Source organism: Bos taurus, chromosome 6 (assembly GCF_002263795.3).
Source record: "Bos taurus isolate L1 Dominette 01449 registration number 42190680 breed Hereford chromosome 6, ARS-UCD2.0, whole genome shotgun sequence".
Taxonomy (NCBI): Eukaryota; Metazoa; Chordata; class Mammalia; order Artiodactyla; family Bovidae; genus Bos; species Bos taurus.
The window spans coordinates 61,644,583-61,659,200 of NC_037333.1; the positions used below are offsets into that span (position 1 = coordinate 61,644,583).

The 14,618-nt window shown below is 39.9% G+C and overlaps 1 protein-coding gene and 1 pseudogene across 1 annotated transcript in view; one reads left to right on the top strand and one right to left on the bottom strand.

Moving 5' to 3' along the window:
- Window positions 1-14,618, top strand: part of GRXCR1 (glutaredoxin and cysteine rich domain containing 1) — a 238,684-nt gene that overhangs the window by 53,796 nt on the left and 170,270 nt on the right. The gene's annotated exons all lie outside the window — the stretch shown is intronic.
- LOC527955 (HIV Tat-specific factor 1 homolog) lies at window positions 6,861-9,518 on the bottom strand (annotated as a pseudogene).

Sequence of the window (14,618 nt, forward strand, 5' to 3'; positions counted from 1 at the left end):
AGCTAAGGGATTTATGACATAAGTTGTATAGTTTGTAGTCACTTTGTTGTTGTTCAGTTGCTAAGTCATGATATGAACTTAGCAACAGTTCATGCAACCCCATGAACTGCAGCACAACAGGCTTTCTTTTCCTTCACTATCTTCCTGAGTTTGCTCAAACTCATGTCCATTGAGTCGGTGATGCCATCCACCCATCTCATCCTCTGTCACCGTCCCCTTCTCCTCTTGCTCTCAATCTTTCCCAGCATCAGGATGTTTTCCAATGAGTTAGCTCTTTGCATCCATTGGCCAAAGAATTGGAGCTTCAGCTTGAGCACCAGTCCTTCCAGTGAATATTCAGGATTGATTTCCTTTAGGATTTACTGGTTTGATCTCACTTTCTGCTAGGAATTCTAGTGTTCATGCAGTTTATAGAGGAACTCACCTGCTCCCATTCAAAGAATGTGACTATACTATGCTAAGTCGCCTCAGTCATGTCCGACTCTGTGTGACCCCATAGACGGCAGCCCACCAGGCTCCCCCGTCCCTGAGATTCTCCAGGCAAGAACACTGCAGTGGGTTGCCATTTCCTTCTCCAATGCGTGAAAGTGTAAAGTGAAAGAGAAGTCACTCATTCATGTCCGACTCTTAGCGACCCCATGGACTGCAGCCTACCAGGCTCCTCCGCCATGGGATTTTCCAGGCAAGAGTGCTGGAGTGGGGTGCCATTGACTAGTAGTTATCAATTAAACAATTTTTTTCCTTCAAATGTTATAAATTTAAAAGTAATTCTAGGTATTTCCATAGATAGGTACTTGAACGAGGTAGATAATATGTTATTGTAGTAAAGACTCTGGTTTCTGGGAAAGCTGAAACTGAGTTAGAACTGTTTGAATAAGGCTTATTGCTGAATGTGCTTCACATAAGGGCACAGTGAGATGTAGGACTTAATAGGCAGGTTACAGACTTGAATTTGTTTCCAGACAGAAATTTTAAAAATTTATTTTAAACTTTTATGTAGTGGTGGTGAGGATAAACTTTTTCCTACTAAGTTATAACAGACAGAATCACATACAGGCCTTCCTTGGAGATAGTGCAGGTTCAGTGCCAGACTACTATAATAAAGTGAATATTGTCTTAAGGTCAGTCACATGAGTTTTTTTTTTTTTTTGGTTTCCCAGTGCATGTCAAACTTATGTTTACACTGTATTGTAGCCTAAGTGTGTAGTAGCATTATGTCTAAAGACAATGAAGATACCTTAATTCAAAAAAATTACTTTGTTGCTAAAAGATGCTAACCATCCTCTGACAATGCAGGGTTGCCACACACCTTCAGTTTGTAATAAATGGAGTATCTGCAAAGCATGATAAAAGGAGGTAGGCATTAATACTATCTAAAATATGTGTCAAACTTTTTCTATTTATCTAATATTTATCTTTCCATTTTTTTGTGCTATAATTTTTAATTGGTAGATGTTATGGAGTTATAGAGTTTCAAGAAAACTTTTTAGAAGTACAGATTTTAAGTTTAATAAACTGAATTACTCATCCCCGTAAGCAGATCTACGTCTGGTTTTGTTTTTAAAACCTCAGCTTGTTTTGCTGACAGCTAACTCACTAAATTTTGTAAGGGTAGGAGAAAAATTTTCAAAAGATAAAGTAGCAAAGAGATCATATTTGTGCTTATCAGAGGTTAGGCAGGAAGGTGAGGGTGAGGGGGCATTGGATGAAGGCAGTCAAAAGGCACAAACTTCTAATTTTAAGATAAGTAAGTACTATCCCATGGATGGAGGAGCCTGGTGGGCTACAGTCCATGGGGTCGCTAAGAGTCGGATGCAACTGAGCGACTTCCCTTTCACTTTTCACTTTCATGCATTGGAGAAGGAAATGGCAACCCACTCCAGTGTTCTTGCCTGGAGAATCCCAGGGACGGGGGAGCCTGGTGGGCTGCTGTCTACGGGGTCGCACAGAGTCGGACACGACTGAAGCGACTTAGCAGCAGCAGGGATGTAATACACAGCATGATAAATATAACTAACTTTGCCATATGTTATATATGAAAGTTCTTGAGAGTAAATCCTGAGTTTTAATCACAGGAAAAAATTTATTTTCTTTTTATTTTTGTATCTATATGAAATGTTCATTAAACTTACTGTGGAAGTTATTTCATGATGTATGTAAGTCAAATCATTTTGTTGTACACCTTAAACTTACATATTGATGTATATCAATTATATTTCAGTGAAACTGGAAGGAAAAAAGTAAAGTAGTACATTAAGGAGTATTTAGAATTTTGACTCCATTCTATCTACTTTAATGGGAGTGGGAGCAATTTACATTGTGTGAATTTACCCCAGTAAAGTTTTATTATCCATTAGACATCAGTGTCCCAGGCAACCTCCTGGCTAATCTGCCCATTGATCCAGCTCAAGATAAAAATTACTGATTTCATTTTTCATTGTCTAGATCTCTTCTTCTAAATTATGTTTCGCTTGGTTCTTATTTTTAATCTCTGTTTACATTTTGCTGTTTTACTGTGTGTACTCTACTGTAAGTCATAGTAAATCTTTCATGGAAAGTGATGAGGCATAAACCAAACAATACTGGCTGTTTCAATCTATCTTGCCTGTCATCTTTATTTTTGTCTCTTCCATTTTCATCAACATGATCAGAATTCTGATGAGATGGTGGCCTGACACATCCATTCTCAACTCTAACCCAACTATCTACTCTTGTTTCCTTAGAGAAACAGGTGCCAGACTTAGGGTGTGTGAACACTTTGACCTTTCTAGGGGCTGGATTTTTAGAATGATTCTCAGTTCTGGGCCTGGCAGTTGACCCGGGAGGGAAATCTGAATTCTTTTGCTCCTGAAGAAAGGTGTACCTCTGAGTTCTGTGGATCCCCCAGAGAAAGAGGGTCACCACTCTGTTCATGGTCATTCTCGGGAGACCTGCTGACTGTCAAGGCCTTGTGACCCTCCTGACGTCCTGATTTGGAGATCAGCAGTCATGCTTCTTCTTGTGTTTGTGGAGGGAACTAAAGAGTTTCTCACTTTATATCCCTGTTTGTGAAGAGCAATACTTCCTACCACTTGGGGATTTCCATCACTTACAGGTACTCCATTAGCTTGGGATGTAAATAAACTTATGGGGATGCTAAAGAAATTATTGTAGTCTGAGGAGATTCAGCAGCAGTGTCTTTGAGATAAAACAAGAGGAGAGAGAGAGGCAGGGTGAGTGAGAAAGAGAGAGAAAGAATGGATAAAAGGATACGAAATCTTCTAGTATAGTAATAAAACTATTAGAGGAGACAGATGACTACTAGAATAACCACAACAAAATGTTTTAAGAGAAAGCTTAAGGAGATTCTATTATAGTTTTACAAAGACTTTCTGAAATTTAAAAATCTGATAATTTTAAAATTTAAAATCTGAGTGGATGAATTGAGAAGAGATGGGCTTCCCTAGAGGCTCAGATGGTAAAGAATCTGCCTGCAATGCAGGAGACCCCGGTTTGACCCCTAGGTTGGGAAGATCCCCTGGAGAAGGGAATGGCTACCTACCCCAGGATTCTTGCCTGGAAAATTCCATGGCCGGGGAGCCTGGTGGGCTACAGTCCATGGGGTCACAAAGAGTCAGACATGACTGAGTGACTTTCACTTTAGTCACCATAGAGATCGTCCTGGAAGGTCAAGTAGAAAAACATTGTAAAACAGCAAAAATACAAAGAGGATAAAATCATGAGGAAGAAGCTATGAGATTTTGAGGCATCATCAGGAGTTCTGAAGTATAAAGGCTAGAGATTCTAAAAAAGGGAAAGAGGGATAGATAGAAGGAAACACAGCCATTGACATAACTTGGAAAAATAGCACTGGATTAAAGACCTGTGTATTCAGATTGGAAGTGCCCAGGCAGGATCGATTTCCATAACTGGGAGCTGGAGATGAGAGAAAGAGAGAGAGAGAGAGCGTGAGCGAGCGAGCGAGCAAAAACAGGCTTTTGGATACTGACTTGGCTTTTCATTCTGCTCCTACTCTGCTGCTAAGTCGCTTCAGTCGTGTCTGACTCTGTGCAACACCATAGACAGCAGCCCACCAGGCTCCCCCATCCCTGGGATTCTCCAGGCAAGAACACTGGAGTGGGTTGCCAGTGGTATCCTTTGGAAAGTACATAAAGCTTTTCTCCTGTCATGTGATGGAGGAAACTTGATAATCTCTGATAACACCATATGGTCACACTTTATCACACTTTAAACTTCTCATGTGACATATCAGCTCTTGTTCCATTGGCTTTCACATCAACTATTATCATCTAGTGAATGAAGAAATTATTGTGTACTACTGCCGTATAAGAGAATAGTTCCTGTTATATGGATTATTTTGTGCTGCTGTGCATGCTGCTGGGTTTGGGTGTACAAAATTGGCCTGAGAACTAGGTTTGGGTTGGGAAATGAGGAGAGTGAATTTCTCTGCAATTAGGGAGAATTTGGCAAGTCAGAAACAATCTATAAACAAGGGTTGAGATTGCATGTAGCTGGGATTTGATATGGTATAATGTATGCAACAAAAACTCCCACAAGGAATTAATCCAAAGAAAATAATAGAGATGTCCAATGTCTAATGTTTAATGCTCAGTTTGAAATTGTATTTCTGTGGCATAAGCTCTTCATGGCTCTGCCCTATCCCTTATACTCATTTAAATCTGCTATAATTATGAATATCACTCTAAGTATTTGAAACAGAAAGAGGTTACTTCCCCCCAAAATAGGTGCTTTGAAAATAATTGGAGAAGCTAAAGGAAGCAAGCTAGGTTGGGTTTTCAGAAATGTTTTTAGAAGATTGCATCAGTGTCCCTCTAGGCAAGCCGTTGTTTCTGAGCCCACTGGAAGAAAGAAACCTTTACGCTTCCTCTCAGTCCATGGAACCAGAGAATGGACACTAGTATGCTGGCCTTCAGAGAAGGTGGTGGCACCCCACTCCAGTACTCTTGCCTGGAAAATCTCATGGACAGAGGGGCCTGGTAGGCTGCAGTCCATGGGGTCCCTAGGAGTCAGACACAACTGAGCGACTTCACTTTCACCTTTCGCTTTCATACACTGGAGAAGGAAATGGCAACCCACTCCAGTGTTCTTGCCTGGAGAATCCCAGGGATGGGGGAGCCTGGTGGGCTGCTGTCTATGGGGTTGCACAGAGTCAGACACGACTGAAGCGACTTAGCAGCAGCAGCAGCATGCTGGCCTTATCTTTCCACAACTTTCTTGACAGCAGCCACAGCTGAGAGGCTCAGGAATATGGTCCTTGCTGTGTTTATACCTTTGGAAGCTTAGGAAAAAGGCGTTATCTTAACCTAATTTGCTTCCAGATTATACCACCTGGAAGATACTTGGTGCAAAAGTCAAGAGAGGCAAACCAGAAAATGAAGCACAGGGCTGATTTTAAAGGGCCAATGAAGTGGGGACAGAGAGATTGTTAGTATTGTTAGACAGTATGGAGGAAGATAATTCATAAACAAGAAATCAGGGAGAAGCATGATTTGAGGAAGAGAACAATCAGGACACCTCAGTCTTTAAGCATGTTAGTAATTCAATGTACCTACTGACTAGAGGAAGAAGCACAAGCTGGAATCAAGATTGCCAGGAGAAATCTCAGTAACCTCAGATATGCAGATGACACCACCCTTATGGCAGAAAGTGAAGAGGAATTAAAAAGCCTCTTGATGAAAGTGAAAATGGAAAGTGAAAATGTTGGCTTGAAGCTCAGCGTTCAGAAAACAAAGATCATGGCATCCGGTCCCATCACTTCATGGGAAATAGATGGGGAAACAGTGGAAACAGTGTCAGACTTTATTTTTCTGGGCTCCCAAATCACTGCAGATGGTGACTGCAGCCATGAAATTAAAAGACGCTTACTCCTTGGAAGGAAAGTTATGACCAACCTACATAGCATATTGAAAAGCAGAGACATTACTTTGCCAACAAAGGTCTGTCTAGTCAAGGCTATGGTTTTTCCTGTGGTCATGTATGGATGTGAGAGTTGGACTGTGAAGAAAGCTGAGCACCGAAGAATTGATGCTTTTGAACTGTGGTGTTGGAGAAGACTTTTGAGAGTCCCTTGGACTGCAAGGAGATCCAACCAGTCCATTCTGAAGGAGATCAGCCCTGGGATTTCTTTGGAAGGAATGATGCTAAAGCTGAAACTCTAGTACTTTGACCACCTCATGCGAAGAGTTGACTCATTGGAAAAGACTCTGATGCTGGGAGGGATTGGGGACAGGCGGAGAAGGGGATGACAGAGGATGAGATGGCTGGATGGCATCACTGACTCGATGGACATGAGTCTCAGTGAACTCCGGGAGTTGGTGATGGACAGGGAGGCCTGGCGTGCTGCGATTCATGGGGTCACAAAGAGTCGGACATGACCGAGTGACTGAACTGAACTGAACTAAACTGAACTGACTGACTAGAGTTGGCACTAACAGAGAACTGAAATTTACTTGCTACCCTACTTGTCAATACTTGTGAAACAAGCTTAAATAGTCCCACTTGCTGCACTTCACAGAGCTGTTATGTTTAAAACTTGATGACCAAAACCAATGGACTGCACCCAGAGCTAGAGGTCATATATTTTATTTTATTTCATATTTATAAAATTGATCAGGAGACAGTGAATATATATGTATGTGTATAGTTAGAAAGCAGCAAACAAAAACCAAAAGATGCTAGGTAAGGGAAGCTGAACATAAACTAGAGAGTCTACAATTGAACTATTGGTTGAATTGATTTGAATTTAGTACTTCTATTTGACTATTACATTATATTATTGCTCCATATTGTTGATGTAAGTGTACTAATGAAATGCACTTACTTTTGCTTTCTTTTTTTTTTTTTGCATATCAACAACTTTCTTTATTTCTGAATGTCACAAACTTCAATCAGAATACTTTAAAAAATATTATTTTGCATGCATTTAAGAAATCTGACAAAGGACAAGGAGCAAGTTAACTTGCATTATGCTATGGAGTTTGAACTGTACAGCCAATGAACACATATTTAAAATCATTAGGTACAGGTAACCATGAACACTTCACTGTATTAATCAGATGGCATCCTACCTCTATGCACACATTCATGTAGTACTACGAGTAATTACCCTGCAGCAGAGGCAAAATGGAGATGGAATCTCCCTAAAAAGCACCCACAGTCCCTCTCTCATCAGAATCTTCAAACAATTTGTCACTGGACTCATCATCAAACAACTTCTCGTTGGAATCATCATCTTCAAACACCTTTTCATCTATGTCTTCATCTTACTTTACATCTCCATCTTCCTTATCTTCTTTTCCGTCTGAATCTTCAAATACCTTTTCATCTGCATCATCTTCTTCGTCCTTTTTATCAGCATCTTCAAGTTCCTTTTCTTCTGCATCTTCTTCGTCCTCTTTCTCATCTGACTCATTGTCAAATACCTTTTCATATGCGTCTTCCTCTTCTTCCTTTTCATCTGACTCTTTGTCAAACTCTTTCTCAGAGCCTTCTTCATCAAATACTTTTTCAGAGCTGTCATCCTTGAATTCTGATTTTTCAGACTCATTTTCGTCTAACTCTTTTTCCGGAATGTTTTCTTTAAATTCCTTGTCAGAGGCATTTTCTTCAAAACCTTTCTCAAGGCCATTTTCTTCTAACTCTTTCAGAGCCATCATCAAACTGCTTTTCTGAGAAGTCTTCAGACTCTTGTTCTGAGTCGTCATCTTCAGAAGCCACCTTTTGGGGGCTGGTCTCCCCCTCATACTCCTTGCCGGGGCCTTCTTCTTCAGACTCCTCACGGCCATTCTTGTCAGGATCCATTCTGAGTTTCTTCTTTTTGGATTCTCTTTCAGGGACTGTCTCTTTTGACTATTTGTTAGGATTATCCTCTTCACGCTCTTTCTCAGGGCTGCCTTCTCCAGACTCTCTCGGGGAAGTCTTCTTCACGCTCTCTTTTGGGACAGCCTTCCTTAGACTCTCTTTCGAGGCAGCTCTCTTCAGATTCTTCTTGGGGACCTTCAGCTTCTTTTTCAGGGCCATTTTCTTTAGCATCTTTTTCAGAAGCAGCTTCTTCAACTTCTCCCCCATCTTGCATTTTTTCAAACTTCTTTTCATCTATAGGTTCTTCAAATGCCATTTCAGTTGCAGCTGCTTGAACACTTGTTTGAGATGTGCCAGGGTGCTCAGAAAAATGCCCAACTCTAGAAGGCCCTGCCCTTTCTGGAGCATGGATGGAATCTGAATGTTGCAGGCCTCTGTTGGCCTCAGGAGCATTGAGGAAAGCCTCCTATCCTCTCAGCCTTTCCTCCCTTTCTCTTGTGGTCTCCTCCACCTGATAATCCGAGGTTCCATCCCACACTTGGGCAGTGATTTGATGCCCACCAAATCACCTTCCATTGAGGGTTTGAATACAATAATCAACTTCCTCTGGATCCCTAAAGGACACAGAGGCCACACCATCGGGGTGTCTATCAAAGAGAAGGAGCTTCCTAATTTGTCCAAACTTTGAACACTCTACTCGAAGGTCTTCTCTGATTTCATTCAACACCAGTGGATCATCCTCAAAATCCACTGGATGAAACATGTTTTTGATGATGACAACTCTCTCACGGTGCATTCGGGATGAGCCAGCTCGTCTCTCAGGTCTCCAATCCAACTGCTTTTGTTGCATAGACAGCTTTTCCTTGTAGTCTTTGCACTTCTTTTTCTTCTTTGAGGCGTCATATTCTCCCTTCAACTGAAATTTTGCCAACTCTGCATGTAATTTGTAGCCTCTAATTTCATCTTCATCCAAAAGTTTTAATGCCAGATCCACAGATTCTCTCTTCAAATAACAGCAAAATCCATCTCCTTTAAGATTTCCTTGGTTATCTTTGTAAAGCTTGACCTTAAATTCTTCTGTTTGAGGATCTCTCATAATAATGCCAAACTTTGACATGAGCTGTATAAATTCATCCACTGTAATGTCTGGAGGCAAACCAGACACATAAACATTTGTATTTCTGCCTTCTTCAACATGAAACCATCCTGATTCAGCCTTTCTCTTTTCTCCCTTATTTTTCGGATCACTGGGATCAGGGGGTTGTCTTTGCGGAGGTTCTTCTGAAGTCCTAGCACTGACATCTTGGACACTTGCAGTAGAACTAGATGCACCATCGTTAGAAAAGCCATAATTGGCCTCATATGTAGCAATGAAATCTTCAGTGATCTTGGGGAACCAAGCCTTCTTGTCTAGGTCCCACTCGTATGGGGTGTCAGTCTGCTGCTGCCCGAAAGAATCGGTTTCTCCACCAGGATCTTTCTTGGTGTCGTTGTCCTTGGTGTCTCCATACAATTCTTGCATTCGCAACTGCTCATCAAACTCGTCGTTTGCATCCAAGTTGTTGCCGCTCATGTTGCCCACTTAGCCTAGAGGCAAGGTCCGGTCGAGCGAAGAGGCCGAGCTGATGCTGGAGGGGAACAGAGAAAAGGAGGTTGGCCACACTCAGCCCGCTCCCCACCGCCCCCTGGCCCGCCTCCCTGTGGCGCCCCAGCAGCCCCTCAGAAGTCAGGGCCACTCGCCGGCCTCACCGCCCCTGCTTCTTCATGCTTGTTTTCATAAGATGAAAATGATTTTCTTAAGAAAATCAACAATATGGAATGATATAACTTTCCTAATGTAGCATATGTCTGCAAGGGGTTAAATGATGTCTCCCCCAAAATCATATGTCCGATCCCCCAGTAGCTGAGAATGTGACCTTATTTGAAAATAGGGTCATTGCAAATGTAACTAGTTAAGATGAAGTCCTTAGGGTGGGCCCTAATTTAATGTGGCTGGTGTCCTTATAAAAGGGGAAGTATGGGTCCAGATACACACACAGGAAGACTATCATGTGACAATGAAGGCAGAGATTGGGTGGTGCTTACATAAGTCAAGAAATGCCAATTATTACAGCATACCACCAGAAGCTAGAGGAGAGGCTTGGAGCAGATGCTCCTTGCCCCTAGAAAGAATCAACTCTATTAACACCTTGATCTCAGACTTCTAGCCTCCAGAACTCTGAGACAAAAATTCCTTGTTATTTGTGCCACCCAGTTTTTGGTACTTGGATATGGCAGCCTTAGCAAACAAAGGCAAATGATAAGAATTTTAAAAAACATATAAAGAATATTGAGTTCATAAAGTGAAATTTAGAAAAATGAACATAATGGCATTATGTCAACTGTTGCATACACTCAGGGGTTAATCACCGCCTTTCCAGATGGTGGAAGCTGTGACCATGAATTTCAACATGGCTGAACCAGCTGTAAGCAAATTCTATGCTGTTATAAATCACTTAATTAAAAAAAGATATTTAGTCTCTTAGGAGTGATATAAATTTTTTTGATTAGAAATGGAACATTTGGAAGCAATCTTTACAAAAAGAACATGAGGCAGTAAAGGAAGATGAATCAGAAATAGAAGGTTAGTGTCATTTCAAAAACTGTATGTGGGCATATTACTTCATTTCTAACCTAAAATGTCCCCTGTAGTATCATAATAAAAAAAGATAGTCAACTTTAGAGGGAGTGTTAAGAATAAAAATTACCTAGACTTTTGACATTTAGATTTTCATCTAAAATAGAGCCTGCTTCCAAGTTGATATAAGAAATAGGCTTGTTAATAGATTGACTTGTGCATAAAACTCAGTGGTTTTTGCCCTAGAGAAGGTACAAAGAAGCCACATCATTAATTCCTCCTCCAGGGGAACAAATGTTCAGTCTTTCTTTCTATCCATAACCAAGTCTTATACCCAGAGCCTACAGTATTTTGCAGCAAGTTTGAGGTGTTTGATTCTAAATATAGGGGAAAGCATTTTTATTAATTTGTACACCTTTAACAGTTATACTGAAAAGTTTTTTATTTTCTTAATCTTGTCTTTCTGGAGTCTCCGTATTTCTTTTTAAAAAATATTTTAGTTTTATTGGAGCATATTTGATTTACAGTGTTGTGTGAGTTTCAAGAGTATAGCAAAATCATTCAGTTATTCTTTTTTAGATTCTTTTCCATATAGGTTATCACAGAATATTGGGTAGGGTTCCCTGTGCTATAGAGTAGATCTCCATAGGTCTTCTATCTTACATAATGTGTGGGTTTTATCCCAAACTCCTTACTTATCCCTCCCCCCATTTTCCCCTTTGGTAACCATAACGTCATTTTTGATATCTGTGAGTCTGCTTCTATTTGTAAATAAGTTCATTTGTATCTTTTTTTTTAAACAATTAGATTCCACATATGAGTGGCATCATATGATATTTTTCTTTCTCTGTTTTATTTCACTTAGTATGATAATCTCTACATGCATCCATGTTGCTGCAGATGACATTACTTCATTCTTTTTTATGACTAAGTAATATTCTGTTGTGTATATGGACCACAACTTGTCTATTCATCTGCTGATGTACATTTAGGTTGCTTCTATGTCTAGAACAAAAAAAGTTTTAAATTTTTATGGAAACACAAAAGACCCCAAATAGCCAAATCAATCCTGACAAAGAAGAATGGAGCTTGAGGAATCACACTGTCTGACCTCAGACTATATTACAAAGCTACAGTAGTCAAAACAGTATGGCACTGGGAAAAAAACAGACATAATCAGTGGAACAAAGTAGAAAGACCAGAAATAAACCCATGCAATTATGGGCAATTAATCTCTGACAAAGGAGGCAAGAATATACAAGGGGGAAAAGACAGTCTCTTTAATAAGTGGTACTGGGAAAACTGAACCATCACATGTAGAAAGTGAAATTAGAACACGCTCTAACACTGTATACAAAAATAAGCTCAAAATGGATTTAAGACCTAAATGTAAGACCAGGTACAAAAGACCCCTACAGGGAAACATAGATAGAACATTATTTAACATAAATCACAGCAACATATTTTTGGATCTTTCTCCTAGAACATTGGAAATAAAAAAAAAAGATAAACAAATGGTAACTTTTAGTTAGACTTAAAAGCTTTTGCACAGCAAAGAAAATCATAAACAAAGTGAAAAGACAACCTATGGACTGGGAGGAAATATCAATATTTGCAAATGATGCTACAGATAAGGTATTAACGTTCAAAATATACAAATAGATCATATAACTTAAACATTAGAAAAGACCCTGATTCTGGGAAAGATTGAAGGCAGGAGGAGAAGGGGTTCACAGAATGTGAGATGGTTGGATGGCATTTCTGACTCAATGGACATGAGTTTGAGCAAGCTCTGGGAGATGGTGAAGGACAGGGAAGCCTGGCGTGATGCAGTCCGTGGTGTTGCAAAGAGTCAGACATGACTGAGAGACTGAACAACAAAATCAAACAAACAACCTGATTAAAAACTGGACAGAAGACCAAGACCAGAAGACCTTAGACATTTGTTCAAGGCAGGTGGCAGTTTTAATAAGCAAGAGAGATTTTACATCTGAAACTTGTCTTGGGCAGCCCCATGAGCTCCACATCTACCCACCAGAATCTTAAAATTTTATGGAGAGGTTTTAACTGGGTCCATTACATATACATGTAGATGTTCTCAACAAAATACTATCTCATATCTACATTTGAAATGACTCCAGCAGGGGAGACAGTGAGGAGCCTCTGGTTGCCTAGCTCATCAGTCAACTGATAGTCATGTCTTCTTGATGACCTCCTCCAACAAGATGATGAGTAGAAAATCACAGTGCATAAATGTGTGCTGTTTATAATATTATGGGCTTCCCTGGTGGCTCAGATGGTAAAGAATCTTCCTGTAATGTGGGAGACCTGGGTTTGATTCCTGGGTTGTGAATATCCTCTGGAGAGGGAATGGCTACCCACTTCAGTATTCTGAAAAACATTAAATAATATTTAATAATAATAAAAATCAGTTTTTAATTAGGTTTATATATGTGTTTACTAAAAAATGAGGTGTCAGCATAATCATTTTGAAATTTTTCTAAGTTATTGGTGTCCTAGCAGTTTATTCATTTTCTACTGCTGAATTATTTTCCATGGTCTGAATAGAGGAATCAATTTTTATATCCATGTACTCAGTGATAGCCATTTGGATTATTTCCAGTTTTTAGCTGTTACAAATAAAGCTGCTATAAACATCCATCTACACATTTTTTTTTATGTACACGTTTTTATTTCTTTGAGGCAAATACCTAGGCTTGGAAGGACTGGGTTATTTAGTTGTTGTTGTTCAGTTGCTCAGTCATGTCCGACTCCTTTTGGCCCCATGGACTGCGGCACACCAGGCTTCCCTGTCCTTTACTGTCTCCTGGAGCTTGCTCAAACCCATGTCCATTGAGTTGGTGATGCCATTCAACCATCTCATCCTCTGCCATCCTCTTCTCCCGCCGTCAATCTTTCCCAGCATCAGGGTCTTTTCCAATGAGTAGATGTATGTTTAGCTTAAGAAACTATTAGATGGTTGCTCAAAGTAGCATCAATTTACATTCCTATCAGCAACATGCATTCTCATATGTTCCAGTTATCCACACCCCCTAATACTTGTTATGACTTGATATGACCAGTCTTTTAAATGTAGACATTCTAATGGGTGTGTAGTAGTATGGTATGGCTTTTATTTGCATTTCCCTAATGATGGATAATATTGAGCATTGTACAAGGGCTTATCTGCTATCAGTAAATCTTGGGCAAAATGTTCAAATCATTTACTCTTTAAAAATTTTTTTTTCTTTTTATTATGGTCTGATATTTCTCTTTGTATTTGGATAAAAGTCCATTATCAGATATGAGATTTTCAAATATTTTCTCTCAGTTTATGGTTTGGTCTTTTTTGTTTTGTCTTTTTTTTTTTAATGGTGCCTTTTGGAGAACGGGGTCTTCCTCAGTAGCTCAGTTGGTAAAGAATCTGCCTGCAATGCAGGAGACCCTGGTTCGATTCCTGGGTTGGGAAGATCCGCTGAAGAAGGGATAGGCTATCCACTCCAGTACTCTTGGGCTTTCCTTGAGCCTCAGCTGGTAAAGAATCTGCCTGCAATGTGGGAGACCTGGGTTTGATCCCTGGGTTGGGAAGATTCCCTGGAGAAGGGAAAAGCTACCCACTCTAGTATTCTGGCCTGGAGGTTTCCATGGACTGTATGTTCCATGGGGTTTCAAAGAGTCGGACACGATTGAATGACTTTCACTTCACTTCTCTTCATTTCACTTTGGAGAACAGTGGCTCAGATAGTAAAGAATTCCCTTGCAATGCAGGAGACCTGGGTTCAAGCCCTGGGTCAGGAAGATTTCTTGGAGAAGGGAATGACAACTCACTACAGTATTCTTGCCTGGAGAATTCCATGGATAGAGGAGCCTGGTGGGCTATAGTCCATGGGGTTGCAAAAAGTCAGACGCAACTGAACGACAAACACTTTTGAGAACAGAAGCTCTTCATTTTGATGAAATCCAACTTATTAATATTTTATGTATTGTGCTTTTGATATCTTATCTAAGAAATCTTGGCCTAAATAAAACACAGAAAATTTCCCTTATATTTTGCTTTAGAGGTTTTATAGCATTATATTTTATATTTATACCTGTAATCCATTTCTGAGTTAATATTTGTGTATGGTATAAAATTCGATTGAAGTTTATATATATACATATTAACATATATATACGTATA